At 35.3% G+C, this 17,655-nt stretch overlaps 1 protein-coding gene across 6 annotated transcripts in view; it reads left to right on the forward strand.

Moving 5' to 3' along the window:
- Window positions 1-17,655, forward strand: part of sloth2 (ubiquinol-cytochrome c reductase complex assembly factor 6 sloth 2) — a 369,803-nt gene that overhangs the window by 324,875 nt on the left and 27,273 nt on the right. The window contains exon 3 of one of the 6 annotated variants that reach the window (XR_016548293.1): window positions 16,264-16,428. The exons of the other annotated variants lie outside the window; for them this stretch is intronic. The gene's annotated coding sequence lies outside the window, so the exon portion shown is untranslated. The remainder of the gene's footprint in view (window positions 1-16,263; window positions 16,429-17,655) is intronic. 6 annotated transcript variants of the gene reach the window in all.

Below are 17,655 nucleotides of genomic sequence, written 5' to 3' on the forward strand. Positions count from 1 at the left end.
ACAGTTAACTTAAACACTTTCCTCTTTGCAGACGACAAAATAATAATTACAAATTCTGAAGATAACTTACAGAAAGCTATTTTAAATCTAAATGAGATATCCAAAGATTATGGTATGATAATATCAACGGAAAAATCAAAAACTATGGCCTTTAAAGGACAAGATCCAGCAAGAACTAAAATAGTATTAGATAACAAGATCTTAGAACAGGTGAATTCATTTAACTACCTAGGATGTATGATCACTTATGAAAAAGATATAAACGTAAAAATTGCAAAATATTTAAAAATAGGAGTAATTAACTCTATATTTAAACCAAACCTAGTTCAAAAACAAACCAGGCTAAAAGTATACAATACATTAGCCCTACCGGTCTTAATGTATGGAAGCGAAATCTGGACAATAAAACAAAAAGACAAAGATTAACAACAGCAGAAATGAAGTTTATGAGAAAAACTGCAAAGTATACCCCTATTTGATCACAAAAGAAACGAAGATATTATGAAAGAATTAAACCAAGAACCAGTAATTGAAAAAATTAAAAAATATAAACATAGATGGATGGAACACGTTCAAAGAATGAAAACAGAAAGATTACCAAAACAAGCCTTAAAGTACAAGCCATTAGGAAAAAGAAAACCAGGACGTCCTCTTAAACGATTCAACGATGACTTCTAAGGCCGGAACAGGCCATACTAGGCCTAAATCCTTGATACGTATGATGATGATGATGATACCTTAACATTCTTAAAAAACGTTTTTCCTTCTGACATCTTAGATCTCTTTTCCTTTGCCATCTATTCTGGTTATTTTTCTTGGAAGAAGAAAATCTATAAGCAGATAGAAGGAACCGCCATGGGTCCCCCCCCCCCTCACCATCCTTGCCAATTTTTATATGGAAGATTTTGAAAAATGAGCCATAGATTCAGCCCCTCTCAAACCTTCCATCTGGCTAAGATATGTAGATGATGTGTTCTTTATTTGGCCCTCATCACCCAGACACATTAGAAGCCTTCCTCAGTCACCTCAACAGCCTACATCCAAGAATTCAGTTCATGATGGAAAAGGAAAAGAATAATTGCTTACCCTTCCTACACACCTTAGTTACACGCCTTCCCAACGGTTACACTTTCCTTCACGGTATATAGAAAACCCACGCACACAGGCAGATACATCCACAAACGCTCCCACCACCACCCTGCTCAACAATATGTTATTATTAAAACTCTTACCAAGAGCACCCACAATCTTTGTTCCAGTGGAACCGCCCTTACAATTGAGCTTGACCACATATACAACACTTTCCTCTTCAATGGCTACAGTGATCACAGCATTAGAAAAATAATCAGTTCCTCCCCCATTCCCCGGTCTTCTCTTCAAAAAGAGTTTAGAAATGCCGTCACCATACCCTACATCCGTGGCGCATCTGAAAAAATAGCCAAGATTTTAAAAAAATACAACCTACACACAGCATTTAAGCTCCACCACAAACTTGCTACCCTCATCCGCTCTACCAAAAGATCAGCTCCCTCCTCTCTCAGTGCCTGGAGTCTATAAAGTACCCTGTTCCTGTAAACTGGCATACTTTGGACAGACAGGTAGATCAGCCTACTATCTGCCTGGAGGAACATGAGTCATACATCTGCAAGCAAGACTATGGTCAGTCAGGCCTGGCTGACCATGTCTTGGATACAACCCACAGAGAATCTCATGGAAAAAAAACCACTATGCTCCACCAGAGCAAATTCAAAAGAGAAAGACTATTCTTAGAATCAGCAGCAGCTATCAGGAATCAACCAAATCTTAACTATGGTTGCATTAAGCTTCCTAAGATTTGGGAAACGCTTATCACCAGAGGTTCCACTTTACATTCCAGGCCACCTACAACTGCCCTTAGAGGGCGCTCCACCAAGATAGGACTTTAGTGTCTCCCACGTGGTTGAGCTTAGTATTGTTTGTTATTTGTTTTTATGTTACATTAGTTTTTTTGTAATCTCTGAAGATGTCTCATTGACTGAGACGAAATATAGGAAGAATTAAATTCTGTTTTTTTAATCCTTTCTGAGTGCTGTATACAATCCATTAAGCCTCAACATGATGTTCTCACAGCACTTAAGCCTCTAAACACAGAATATACAATTTAAACATTATACAGGGTATCCCAAAATTCACGCAAGATTTAAATTTAGCGCCATTTGTGCGGTAAAGTGTTGCCAACGAGAAAAAAAAGACGCCGTGATAGCTGACAGTTCAGGGTTATTAAAAATGACCACACATAGCGAAGAGAGTTCGCTGAATGGATTATGGAACAACAACAAGTGGATGCTTATTTTTCGAACAAAATCATCTTCAGCGATGAGGCTAATTTTCATCTTGATGGCTTCGTTAATCGACAAAATTATCACATTTGGGGTTCAGAAAATCCACGAGTGATTGTTGAGAAACAAATGCATCCACAACGTTTCACTGTTTGGTGCGGATTTTGGGCTGGAGGCATCATCGGTCCATTCTTCTTCGAAAATGCGGCTAAGGCAATAACAGTTAATGGTGCTCGCTATCGCAACATGATAATCCAGTTTTTTGTGCCTAAATTGCAAGATATGAATGTGGACGACGTGGTTTCAACAAGACGGTGCCACATGCCATACAGCACGAGAAACAATTCAATTACTGCACGAGTCATTTCCTGGTCGTGTAATTTCCTGTTTTGGTGATCAGAATTGGCCGTCCAGATCATGTGACTTAACAGTGTTGAACTTTTTTCTTTGGGGTTTTTTGAAGTCTAAGGTTTATGCCAACAAGCCCATGCCTTGAAGGAGGAAATTGAGCGCTGTATCAATGAAATTCAGCCACATTTATGCAAAACGGTCATGGAAAATTTCGACAAAAGAGTGCATATGTGCCAGCAAAGCCGTGGAGGCCATTTACCCGATATGCTATTCCATGCATAACCGTATAGCGTATACCTTATGAATCAATAAGAAATTACAATTTTTAATTAAAAACCTGTGTTTTCTATCAAAATTACTTCTTGCGTGAATTTTGGGACACCCTGTAGTAGAACAGTTTGGAATGAAAATTTCCATAGATAAAACTAAAACAATGGCATTTTGTGGACAAACTCCAATTAGAAGCGAAATAGTTATTAATAATAAAATAATAGAACAGATAAATACTTTTAGTTATATTGGATGTGAAATATCATATGAAGGAGAAAAAGACATAAAATTAAAAACTTCAAAATTTTTACAGATTATAGGCCTGATAAATAGAACACTCAACCCAAATATAGTACAAAAAGAAACACACTTGAAAATATACAATACTTTAGCAGTGCCCACATTATTATATGGCAGTGAAATTTGGGCAATAATGAAATGATATTTATGAGAAGAACTGCAAAATACACATTATTAGATCAAAAAAGGAATGAAGACATTTTAAAAGAACTAAAAACAAAATCAACAGAAGAAAAACTAAACAATTATCAACAAAAATGGATTAAAATGTAAACTGAATGGCCAACACCTGACATCCTAAACAAATACTAAAATATAAGCCAATTGGAAAGAGAAGGCAGGGTAGACCTCAAAAAAGATTTTGGATGAATAATGAGACCAGAACAGACCAATATGGTCTACACCCATAATTAGTGTTATGATGATGATGAGAAGATACAGACAGAATTTGTTGGCATCCACACTAGAGAGAGTGAATATATTATATTTAATGTTGTGGAGTTTAAGTAAGGTATTTTCTTTGGAACTGGTGCAAGTTCATGTCCTTTTAATAGAATAAGAATTTCAATTTTAGTTAAAAAGAGTCATCATCATCAAATTCCTGACCTGTACCCCCTCAAGGGGTGTACAGGATATGATAGTACTACATGAAAAATTTACATCATTACTAACTTCCTATCTACAATTTTCCTCCAAATTAATCCATTACCTGTCAAGACTCCAGCATTATCAGATCTTATAATTTCTATCTTATAAGACACTTTTTACCGTATCAATCCACCTTGGCCTTCCTCTGGGTCTTTTTCCTGCCAACCCGGCAAAGAATACTTGTTTTGCTAATCTTTTCTCTTCTATTCTGTTTAAGTGACCATACCGCCTGATATTAGCTCTGCTAACACATTCCTGGATGCTAACAATGTTATTAAAGAGAGTCTTGAGATGAATTTCATTTTCCAGTGCGAGATAACCACACCATTTATTCGAGGTCTGAAGTGGCTTGAAAAAAAGTTCCATGTTTGGTGTCTAGAGCATGGTTTTTGGATTATGTAACAAATGCAATAAAAATAGGATATATATATATATTTGCATGCCTCTTCTCATCACTTCCCTCTTCAGAAACTGGGCATCATCTCCACCTTGCCCACCGAGCAAGATGTCTCACTTCCACAGAAGAAGACCTTCAAATAGAGCTTAACTTTCTGAAAAACACCTTCTTAAATAATGGATATTTATCTCATAACATCACTAAACGTTTGAGACCATGCCAACAACCTCGACAAGAAGATGAATCCAACCCTATCACTCATATACAGTTACCATTTATCAGCTCTCTTACCCCAAAACTATCTAGGATTATGAAGAAATTCAACATAAAGACCGACTATACTACTCTGCCAAAACTTCGTTCTTTTCTGAGTCAACCAAAACACAACCAACTGCATTTTCCTGGTGTTTATAAAGTTATGTGCGACCGTGGTCGACCTTATTTTGGCCAGACAGATAAATCTGTTTCACTTCGTCTTGAGAAACATAGACGTGACATCTCTTACAGTAGAACACGAGCGAGTGCCCTTTCCGGTCATGTCCTCTTCTCGGCAAACTCTAACCTTGAAGAACAGCCATGCCAAGTTGATTGGGAACGCACTACTAATTTATATATATCCAAGGATGAATTTGAAAGAAGAATTATCAAATCAAAAGAAATAGTTCTGGACCCTTACACTTGAACAACAATCTAAGCTACAATTTGCCTGATTCCCATAGCACAGTAATCCAGTATACTAGCACTCTAAAATTAGCTGTTGCACACATTCAACTCATGTCAATGGTAGCACGCAGTCACCTATTCAAACATGACTGTTACTATTCTACTTCTTTTTATTAAGCTGGAAAGTCCATGTTTTTTACCTTGTTATTTTTATCTCTTATGTTTTTTATTTCTCACCTGAAGAAGTCGGAGCACAGATGAAAGTAGTCGTGATTTATTAAAGGTTTTTGTTATACTTTCTCGGGTTCTAGTCAGTTAAATTAATTTTATATATATATATATATATATACACCTCGACAAGAATTTTCGAGACACACACACATGAGGGTTGTTTGAAAAGTTTGGTAAATTTCCAACAGACGGCAACACAGTTCGTTCATTCATACCAGTGTTGGCATGTGTCATCTTTTTCATGACCTCTGGCAAAATTTTGGCCACGTGCGATGCATAGTTCTCGTTTGGCAAACATTTAAAATGACCGTGTTCGCATTTTTCATAAAAATGGAGAAAAACAGGTTTTTTCTCCATTTTTAGTTTTTTGTATTTTTAGTTTTTTGTTTCGTGCAGTGACGAAACACTTATTTGAAGAAGTGGACAGCCATGCAGATCAAAGCCGAGTTAGATGCAGTTCATGTGGACTTTGCACTAGAATTAAAGACTATTTATTTTTGGATAAATGAGTTTAAATGTGGTCGTAAGTCCATCGAAGATGAAGCATGCTCCAGACGCCCGACAGGTCACTACGAAGGAAATGATTGACAAAATCCATGGTATCTTTATGGAAGACTGCCAAGTGAAGTTGCATGAGATTGCAGGCATCTCAACTAAATGGAAGAATAATATCCTGCATGAAAAATTGCATATGAAAAAGCTGTGTGCACAATGGATGCCATGATCGTTGACTGTCGATCAAAAACGCATGTGAAAAGACATTCAACGCAGTGTTTGGCAATGTTTAATCGCAATTCACAGGATTTTTTTGTGTCAATTCATGACTGTAGACAACACTTGGATCACCACTAGACACCTGAGTCCAAGCAGCAGTCAAAACAGTGGACAATGCCCGATCAAAGAGTACCAAAAAAGGCAAAGACCATTTTGTCAGCTGGGAAGGTGATGGCCACTGTTTTTTGGGATTCCCAAGGAGTTATCATAATAGACTATTTGGAAAAGGTTAAGACAATAACAGGAGTCTATTATGCATTATTGTTGCACCATTTAAAAGAATTGAAGAAAAAACAGCCAAGATTGGCACACAAAAGTTCTCTTTTATCAAGACACTGCACAGTCTCACACATTGGCTGTCGCAATGGCAAAATTGCACGAATTGAGGTTCGAATTGGTTCCACATCCACTATATTCTCCGGACTTGGCTTGGTGGGAAAAAATTTTCATCAAACGAGGATGTCATCAAAGTTGTCATTGACTGTTTTTCACAATTTGACAAATCCCACTTTTTAGATGGGATGAAAAAATTGGAAACTCGCTGGACCAAATGTGTATTCTCCGGCAATCTACTGACATTCTTCTTAAAGAGCTGTAAGGTTGGAATTGTTGGGAAACATATCATGGGATGAAAAAATTGGAAACTCGCTGGACCAAATGTGTAGACATCGGTGGAGACTATGTTGAGAAATAAAGATGATTTTTTTCCAAAAAAAAATGTGTTTAACTTTTTTTTTTTATCAAACTTTTCAAACAACCCTTGTATATATATAATTTTTCCCACAGACACAACGGGTGAAAAAACCTATAGCACATCATTGCTATATGTGAGGTGCAAATAAGGGTTGAGAAAGAAGAAATCTACTGACATTCTTCTTAAAGAGCTGTAAGGTTGGAATTGTTGGGAAACATATCATGGGGGAGGCTGTTCCAAAGGACAGAAGTAGATGGAATAAATGAGGAATAGGAGAAGCAGGTACCATGAATTTGCATGATACTTGCTTGATGTTGGATAGTGCTGTTTTTGTTTTAACAGGCCCTAACAGCAAGTGGAAGAATGATGCTTGCCAGTTCACTGGAGAAAAAACTGGGAATTTATAACCTACTTGGTTATAAATTAACAATGCTGAGAATTTATATTCTTGTTTAATCCTTTATCCAAGTATATGCAAAGTTTTCATATGATGTTACTAAGGCAATTAATTTGAAGTCATTAGCCTCTATATACAAGTACAGGTATCCCTCGATTAACGCGGTTAATTAATCCCTCGATGTTACCGCGTATATCAAAATTGCGTTAATCAAATCTAATAATCAATGGTAAAAATTACAATTCGTCCATGATCGATTACTGTATTAATAATCCATTTTATATGGTACTCTTTTAGGAAAGATAAAAAATGAATGCAAAGTAAATGTTTAATAAATTCTTGTACCTACATTATTACTGCAATTTTTTTATCAAAAGAAGTTATCAAGAGTCATTTGAACAGCTTTAGTTTTTTTCTTATCGGCATAAATTCTATGATAACAAGCAAAATGACTCTCTAGACCTCGGCAAACAAACAATAAAACATAAAGAAAAAATACTGCGAATATAATACATGATGATACAAATTAAGTGGATATTGAATCCAACATTATTTCATAGCTGAATATAGAAACTACAAGAGTTTCGTGCCGAATATATAGAAACTAAAAGTTTCAGCAGATGCAAGCATAAGCAACCTTATGGGCATCTTGTAGTAAAGGTGGAATAAGCTCCAGATCACTTTCCTTAGTATTTTCCATAATGTAAAGCACATCTCCTAGAGGACATGTATGATAAATAAGCCTTTGGCTCTCTATTTCAGTAATACATGGTGGTTTATTTATTTTCAGTTACAATCTAGAAATTATTGAACAAAGAATAAAAAACAACAACAACAACTAAACCATACTATACTGACACTGGAGATCGCGGTATCTCTTAGATACAATTTACTGTCAAATATCACAAACCTTTACATAACATGTGTTAAGCCAAACTGACAGCAAAAAACAGTGCGGAATATCACTCGTAACATATGAATGCACAGCTACTTATGACCTCCAAGCTATATGCTGAATGTGTAAGAATATTTATAACTTATTAAACATTTTGCATGTATCTGTCAGATCAGCTACGAGCTCTGCAGGGTTAAAAGCGCATTAATCAAAACTCTTGTCATGTATATTAAGGGATTGCCGGAATTAATTTAGGCACGTTAATTAAATCCCCCGTTAAGCAAAATCCCGTTAAGCAAGAGATACCTGTATTCTAGCCATGAGGAAACTTCATGTGCAAATTTTGTTTGCTTATATTTGAATAAAGGATTAAACAATCACATAAATCCTTGGCATTTTTAATTTCATTTATAACTAATGGCTGTACCTTCTTTTTTTAACATTCAGTAGCAACCTGAACTGTACAAATCCAGAAGAAAATCTTAGTACGGGAAGATTTTAGCAGGGTTTATTGTAGTTATTTTTTTACCACTAGAGGTCAGGCTAAGTAAAAGATCAATTAACAGTGTAGATTCCATTTACCTTTGTAGAGTGCAAGAGCATGTAGCTTGTTTTCATATACATATTTTTCTGATGATGACCTCAATACAGGGGTCGAAACGTCAATTGTTATTTTATTAATAATAAGTAAACTAATAATTTCAACATGTGTGTTTTCTGTCCCTAAATTCGTAAATATGAATTGGATAAGAAGGTTGAAGTTAATGGAATATACTGCAAAACAATATATTCAATAATGGAATATACTCTGAATGAAATACCTTGAAAACTATGGTTTAACACATGTAAGGGAAATTTGAATTTATTAAAAGCTCCTCTATTTTCTCACTGTAATATCGGCATCATTTAGGGAGAGAGAGAGAGAGAGACAGTATATATATATACTGTATATGTTGGCATATAAGACGACTCAAATACTACAGAAAACCCCTCGAAATCATTGGCTCTTATACGGTGAGTATAAAAAGGAAAGCTTAATTTTTGGATGAACATTTAGGTAGTTACAATACATCGTTATATAAGAAAATAGGCACTGTTTATAAACAAATCAGATTAATTTTTTGTTACATAAATTTATTTAAAATATTACAATAGATGGTAAGTCTTAATATGTTAATTTTCTTCATCATCTGTTGAAAATAGTTCTTCAGATTCATTGTTTAAATCAGCGTTTCCCAAACTTTTCCTACAACGGAACACTTCACAAATCCTGAAATTTTCACAGAACACCTTGGTTATTTTGTAATGTATTAATTAATAATTAATTGTTAATTTAGCTGATTTTTATTATTAATTAAAATTGATCGTTAATTAATAATTAATTAAACATCGATTAAGCATAAACATCATTAAATTAATTTTTGTTGATTTTCATTAACATATCCCATTCTGATCACCAAAAATTTATAATATAATATTATAAGTACTTACGAGTGTATGCAGACTTTTTCTCCTATATGCTGATAGCTTTCCCCCTCCTTTTTTAGATAATGGAGATCGCTTTGTAGGCTGGTGATGGATGACTCACTATCTGTTGCGTCACAAATACCTTCAATAAGAGATTTCTTAATACCAAAATTAAACAAAGTCCCTTGTCTCTTATTCATATTAAAATTTAAATCTGCAGGCCTATTACTTTTAAAAAATCATGGCACTACGGTTTCGAAACTTTCACCCTACAATACGAACTTGCGAAGAAAGTATTCAGTATTACTAGATTTGAGAACTGGATACAGACTACCTTGATCTTCAATTTTAGTGGAAAAATTTTCTTTATACTTCCTTGCTGATTGGTCACTAACCGTGAGGAATTTGAGGATCTTCCTCAGGCATAGCCAAGTTAGCCGGTCTTGGGTGCGGTCAGTAGGGCTTTTTCCGCCAGTTTATCTGGCGTTTTTCATCCCGCAAGCAGGCAAACCGGCCCCATGAACATACACCTCTACAGTCAAAAATATATCCCCCCCCCAGCGGCAGACCAGGCGACGGGTCAGTTGGGAGTAGTACTAACAAGAAGTCGCATCTAAGTAACACGCGGACCCTGCATAGGAAGCGGGAATAACGCGAAGAAGAAGAAGCTGATTGGTCACTAACATTTGCAACACAGATGTTATTTCTTTCAGTTTTGAGAACAGAAGATACGCCGCCCATTGTTGTAATCGGCTTGCAGGCAATTTTTATGACCGGTCATAAACAGCAGTATTCCCTTTCCCAAATATTGAAAGGTTTCGATGTATGAAAATTAACGATAATTCATGAATATTTCCACGTTTAAAAATACATGGCTGGTCACTAACATTTGGCGTTCTGGGTCTGAGCTTTTCGACATATTCACAAATATTATTCTCCTCAGAATATTTCCACTATAAAATATTTATTCATGAAAAATGCTTAGAAAACTAAAATGACCAATTCCATGGAACACAGTTTGGGAAACCCTGGTTTTAAATGATCATCATATGGATCCCAGTTCGAATCCGGTGAATTGATTTTGTTTTCATCGTCATCAGTGTCCCACAACAGATCATCTTCCGTACTCCATAAGATTAGACATACCACACTTTTTAAATGATTTTATCTCTACTTTTACTTTATTCCATGCTTTGATCAGAAAATTGCACAACATATCAAGTGATGCAGCATGCATAGATCCACCATTTGTAAATGATTTTTCACCAGTCAACATCCAGTTATTCCACTATTCTTGCATGTGATGCACCACACAGAATCAGTCTCTCTCTCTGGCATTTACCTATGGTCTTTCCTTACATACTCTACACATAAGCACATCACATCAATAAATTCTTCAGTTATCCAAAAAAATAAAAAATAAATAAAATACTATTATGTATTCTTTTTCCATTCAATATGTTGCTTTTCACCAGTCCATGTACAAATTCAAAATCCAACTCATCCTTAGACTGCTGTTCATATGTGGTGCACCTAAGAGACTTCAGAAATTCTGGATGCTGTTCAGAGGTAAGCGATTCAGCTGATAGATGATCCCTCCTTGACTGACTCATTTCATCCACTGTCTCACAGAGCGTCTGTTTCAGTTCTGTCTTTTCAACCTATGGATACTGCTTCCCTCAAATTGGCATAGATCATTTCTTTGTTTTTTGTTGGACTTGTTAAAACACGAGCAGCAGCTACTCACCATTCCTTTTCAATCCAGACCTATTATAAATGGTTTGTTCAAGCAGATGTCTAGTGGTTGCAATATAGAAGTTAAACCACCTGGTATAACAGCAGTGTTTGTATTATTTTTTTCTAGAACATTATCATATTTCTTGTAACAAGATAACCATTCTGCCTTTGTTTGAATACCCATTCTGTAACGTGATTTTCCAGTTGCGGCCATCGGGTGATCCCCGTTCTCATCGCACAATTTTTCTTTGGCTTTTAAAAAATATCTTCTTTCTTCCTCCATTCTCTTACCATCTTCTCGGTTAGGTCAAACTTTCTTGCAGCAGCACAGTTATTAGTTTGCTTTGCCATTTCAATTATCCTTTTAAATCGAGCTTCATACTTTCTTTGTTTTGTTGCTGGTTCTACGATTTTAAATAACAATTTTAATAATCCTAAAATTTCAAAAAAAAAATGCAAAATTAATAATTAATTAAAATTGGGGCTAATCACTTTTAATTAGGGTAATTCATGTAAATACTAAATCTATGCTAGGCAAAAAAATAACGGATATGCATAGATATAAAAATAACAGATATAACAACAATACCCAACATTGCATTTATACAAGAAAGAAGAAATTGGGGGAGGGGGGGGGGGGTTGCCTTATACAATCGACATAAGTTTAAAACCTAAAAATAGCCTAAATTTAGGCCTCATCTTATACGCCGACATATGTCAATTACTTCCCAAAACTCGGAGATATGCTGCCTGTTCGATTAAGGTGATCTTGAAGGAATAGATGATCAAATTTAAACTTACTTTAAATAATCTTTGTCTAATCCCAGTGAACTCTGTCTAGTTTCAATTTCATGAGAAACTAGACTTGAATCTTTTGATTCTAGAAATTTTATGCAATCTTGGTGTTTTGGGATTCTGATCTTAGCAGAACTTCCAGTCTGTCCAAAATAGCAGTAGACAGGAACAAGCAAGGTACTCAATAAATACCATATAAGGATAGTGGAGACAATTTATCCTCATTAGATGGTCAGAAAGAAGATAATTTTGATATTGATTCGAAACTAGTATATAAACTGTATTTGTAGAGAAGCTTTGCTAATTGTTCAGAAGTCTCTTTAAGATAGGATATGGAAATCCTGACACCAGATTGTAGTCTGGCTGAAGATTATCATCCTTCAGCCAGAAGGATTACTTTAATGTTGAAAAACATAATGACATGTATTAGTTAAGGAAGTTATCTCTTTTTTTTTATTTTAAAGATGTTGATATGACTACATCAGGCAACAGCACTCAAATTTTGGAAATACTGCAAACTCATTCCAAAGAAATTCTATGAATTTCTTTGGAATAAGGAAGTGGTGAGAGAGAGAGAGATCCATAGGTAGGTGACATGTCTATGTGGAATGTTCTCTAAGAATAAAGTGAAGGTCTGTGGGTTACACAATTTAGTTGAAGTGTGCAAAAGAGGAGATATGATAAAATCGGGAGATTATGTAGAATAGACTGCAGAAGAATGGTTTCTAGACATGAGAAGAGGAGAAAACAAGGAATTACTCCTGGTTTGAGTAGTAATAGTATGGTAAGCAAGGATGCAAAGACTGTTTTTTGCTTGTACCATGGTGAAAGCATGAAGTGGTTTATTGCATTTGGTTGGGAATGCATTATTAGTGAGTGAGTTTAAGCAGAGACAATCTGTGAATAATCTGGGCATCTTCACAGAGTATAAAGATGAATTTTCCAAAGACGCGTTATTGTTTTTTGAGCATTTGTAGAGATTAGATAATAACATTGTCTTACTATTAATTATATGAAGAGCCAAAGGCTTCAATTCGGCGACATATAAACTTATTTAAGTTAAGGGATATTACATCCCATATTATTTCATAGCCGAATATAGTAAATATATAAAGTTCGGCGAGTCCAAGCGTAAGCAAATACCTGGATAGTGTTACAACTGACCCTTTAGGGAGTGCAACACTGAGGCAACTCATGGTAAGGGTGGAGCAAGTTCCGATCACTATTCTTGATATTTCCCCATAATGTGAAACCCAGCTCCTAGGAGCTGTATTACTGTTCTACATTATGAGTAAGAGAAGGTCACTACCCAGACCAGTTTCAACCTTTATTGAGGTCTCATCAGTGAGTAGGTAGACCTAGAAATACCAAGTTTGTAGCAAACAGGACTTACATATACCATACTATGAGGATTGCCAAGAAGGTGTCCTAATAAATTATTAATTATATGAAGAGTCAAAGGCTTCAATTCGGCGACATATAAACTTATTTAAGTTAAGGGATATTACAACCCATATTGTTTCATAGCCAATAAGAAACTCAGAGTTTCATGCTGAATATAGTAAATATATAAAGTTCGGCGAGTCCAAGTGTAAGCAAATCCATAAAGCGTAAAGCGTAAAAAAAGCATAAGCATGCCTCAGTGTTGCACTCCCTAAAGGGTCAGTTGTAACACTATCCAGGTATTTGCTTACGCTTGGACTCGCTGAACTTTATATATTTACTATACTCGGCATGAAACTCTTTGAGTTTCTTATTCGACTATGAAACAATATGGGATGTAATATCCCTTAACTTAAATAAGTTTATATGTCACCGAATTGAAGCCTTTGGCTCTTCATATAATTAATAATTTATTAAGACACCTTCTTGGCAATCCTCATAGTAGGATATATGTAATCTGATAATAATTCTATAATCCACTAATAATCCACTAATCTGATAAGATTAGTACACAGTAGTATATGTGATCTTATTAAAGTATTATATTATACGAGGGAGGTCTGAAAAGTTCTAGGCCTCGACCATAGATGGCAACACCATCGGCAAGATTTTTCATAAGCATCCATGTGAAATTGCAAGTCATTCTATCAAGTGGAGTGAAAGTGTTGTCTGTGTCCCTTGAAATGGATAAAATTGAGTATCGTGCGGTTATAAAATTCTTTGTAAAAGAAGGTTTAATGCCAAAAGAAATTCATTGAAAGTTCATAAAAGTTTATGGGCACTCTTCTCCTTCGTTTTCGACAATTAAGAAATGGTCTGCCAAGTTTAAACATGGTCGTACCAGCCTTTAAGATGATCCGTGTAAAGGACATCAAAAAAGTGTAACAATACCAGAAATCATTGATCAAGTGCATGATATGGTATTGGATGACCAGTGAGTCAAAGTGCATGAAATTGCTGAGAGTATAGACATTTCAAAAGAATGTGTAGGATATATTTTGCATGAAGAATTGCAAATGAAAAAGTTTTGCACAAGATGGGTGCCGCGCTTGCTCACAGCAGATGAAAAATGCAATCGCATGAAAATCTCTGAACAGTGTTTGAAGCTTTTTAACAAGAATAAAACTAATTTTGTGCATTGATTTATTACTATGGATGAGACTTGGATTCACCATTACACACTAGAATCCAAACAGCGGTCAAAACAGTGGACAGAAGCCGATTGTTCAGCACCAAAGAAGACAAAGTCAGTTCCATCAGCAGGAAAGGTCATGGCATCAGTGTTTTGGGATGGTAAAGGCATTTTGTTTATTAATTATCTTGAAAAGGGTAAAATAATAACCGGGGAATATTATTCCAATCTTTTAACCAGACTAGACGAAAAAATTCATGAGAAAAGACAAAGTTTGCAGAAGAAAAAAAATCATTTTTTCATCAGGACAGTGCACCTGCCCACAAAGGTGTTTTGGCAATGGGAAAATTAAGGGATCTTCACTATGAATTGTTGGAACATCCACCCTATTCCCAAGATTTGCTCCCTCCGACTTTAGTCTCTTCCCAAAACTAAAACTTTTCTTTGAATTACGAGGTGATTGCAGCTGTAGAGGAGTATTTTGCAGATCTTATTGAGAACCACTACAGGGATGGGATAATGGCGCTGGAGCATCACTCGAATAAATGTATTAGTCTTAAGGGAGATTATGTTGAAAATAATAATAATTTTGAAATTATAAATTTGTTTTTTCATTGTTAGGCTGAGAACTTTTCAGACCACCCTTGTAAAGTGGACCAACACCTCACTGTCTCTACTTGTTGGCATCCTCTTATCACAATATGCTGTGTGGTCTTTACAATATTTTCAGTACATCTTTTTAATGTCAGGTCCCTATTAACTGTTACTACTAATCAGAAATCTTTCATGTTCTGGAATAGAGGATTCACTGATACAGTATGTAGCACAGCACTTCTACACTCCAAAGTATAAAAGCTTTCACCTAGTAACATTAAAATGGAAACTCCACTATGTTCCAACAGCTAGTTCGTATATTATTCTTTAAAGTACTAGAAACTGGCTTTTGATCTCTTAACTCTATCTCTCCAGTTTTATATTATCAATAAACTTATTGAACATTTTTCATACTACATGCAGTATTAAGAAAAGTTCAGCATCTGCTGAAAAACAGACATCTGTTGCTCTCCGCTACCATTCCTTCTTTTCTGCTCCCATTACACAAACTTTTTTGGTGTTTGTTAGGTCTCTTATCCTTCTCACTAGATCTATCAGATCAGAAAGTCACTTTCCCATCCATTCATTGCATTACATTCAGTTTGTATATACCATAGGACAATCTGTCAAATGCCTTCACAAGGTCCAAAAAATCAGTGCAAGCTACCCTTATCCAGTACATACATTTATCACAAAATGCAAATAAATTACTAAAGCAAACACTTCTCTTTTGCATAACAATGCTGACACTACTGTTTTATAAAAACAGGTGTGGTAGATATAATGATATCATTTAAAAATGCTTTAACACATGTAAAAGGAAATTAGAATTTATTTACAACTCCTCTACATTTCACTCATTCAGGGAGGGAACAAAAGAATTGGTTACAACAGCATGAGTCATGCTTTAAGTGTATTGGTCAAAGCTCAGTAAGCAGGAGAATACTATTAAAATTCCAAGAAACCAAGTCAGGCATAGTTTGTAATTCGTAAAAATAAAAATTATGAACAATTTATGGCTACTACTTCCCATAAATTGGAGATATGCATGCAATCTGTTTGATTAAGATTAGGATGATGACATAGTGTTTCGCACACTTCAATGAATAGATGATTGAATTTAAATCTACTTTAGTGTAATATCTGTCTGATTCCAGTGAACTATATGTCTAGTGTTGTTGGCATGAGAAGGAAGGCCTGAATCCTCTGATTCTAGAAATCTTATGTAATTTTCGCATTCTTCAATTCTGATACTAGCAAAATGGCCAAGGTACTCGATACACCAGGCAAGGATATTGGAGGCAAATGATCTTTAGTCGATGGTAAGAAAAAATGACAACTTCTTTGTGTTGGTTTGAAAGTAGTATGTAGATTGTATTTGTAGAGAGACCTTGTTGTTTGAAGTCCCTTTACACATGTAAAGGGACTTAAAAAAAAATAAAATATTTTAGCTTTTAAAATATTTTAAAACATATCATTACCATTGCTGACCTACATGGAGAGCTGTGCTCATAGACTATCTTGAATTCTAGTATTCACCATCCTTTTTGTCTTCTTAAATATATAGGTGATATTACTGCTGGTCTATAATTGGATACTTCTGTTATAATGAATAAAAGCAGCAGGACTTATGTAAAATAAAATGCTTATTAGTAGAATTTTTGTCATGTATCACAGCATTTGTCAGGCAAACAATGAAATAGCACACAGCTTAACATAAAAATAAAAAAAAATCAGCAAAGTACTCAGCCTTTTTTAACTCTAGAATTTAGGAATTTACTGAGCATTAGTCAATAAATTCTAGAGTTAAAAAAAAATGGGAAAGATTGGAAAATTGAAGTACTATTTTCCATAAAGAAGATAAATGTAGTTTATCTTCAACCAGGAGACCAGACCTGCACACAATAATCCAAGTGAGGTCTTATCAAGGCCTTGTAAAGAGGAAAACTGACATCCTTATCTATACATGTGAACGTTCGTTTCAGCATTGCAATTATCTTTTGAATTGTATTTACAATCTTTGCCACATGACCACTGAACTTCAATTTCCTATCTATTAACACCCCAAGATCCCTAGCCTCATCAGTTTCTTCTAGCCTAATCCCACCAATATAATACAACATTGGATATCTAATCACGCCGAAGTGAATGACTTTACATTTACTGACATTGATCTGACACCCATTTTCCCATGCCCACAATTCCGGCCTATTCAAATCATTCTGCAAGTACTGCATATCAGCAGCATTCCTGATTACCCTACCTATCTTTGTATCTTCAGCAAATAGCTGTATGTCGCTTGTCAGATCCTTCCCAATATCATTAATGTACAGATTGAATAACAGTGGACCAAGCACTGATCCTTGTGGTACGCCACTAGTTACCTTAAATCTTGTAGACTCACATCCCCGTATACCACTTTTTGATATGTCAGTCAGTCATCTTCTTATCCATGCTAATATTCTATAACCTGGACCCATTTTCTCCAATTTATGCAGCAGTCTGCCATGCTGTATTTTGTCAAAAGCCTTAGCAAAATCCAAAAGTAT

Source organism: Typopeltis vanoorti, chromosome 5 (assembly GCF_054136105.1).
Source record: "Typopeltis vanoorti isolate ZY-2024b chromosome 5, IOZ_Tvanoo_1.0, whole genome shotgun sequence".
Classification (NCBI taxonomy): Eukaryota; Metazoa; Arthropoda; class Arachnida; order Uropygi; family Thelyphonidae; genus Typopeltis; species Typopeltis vanoorti.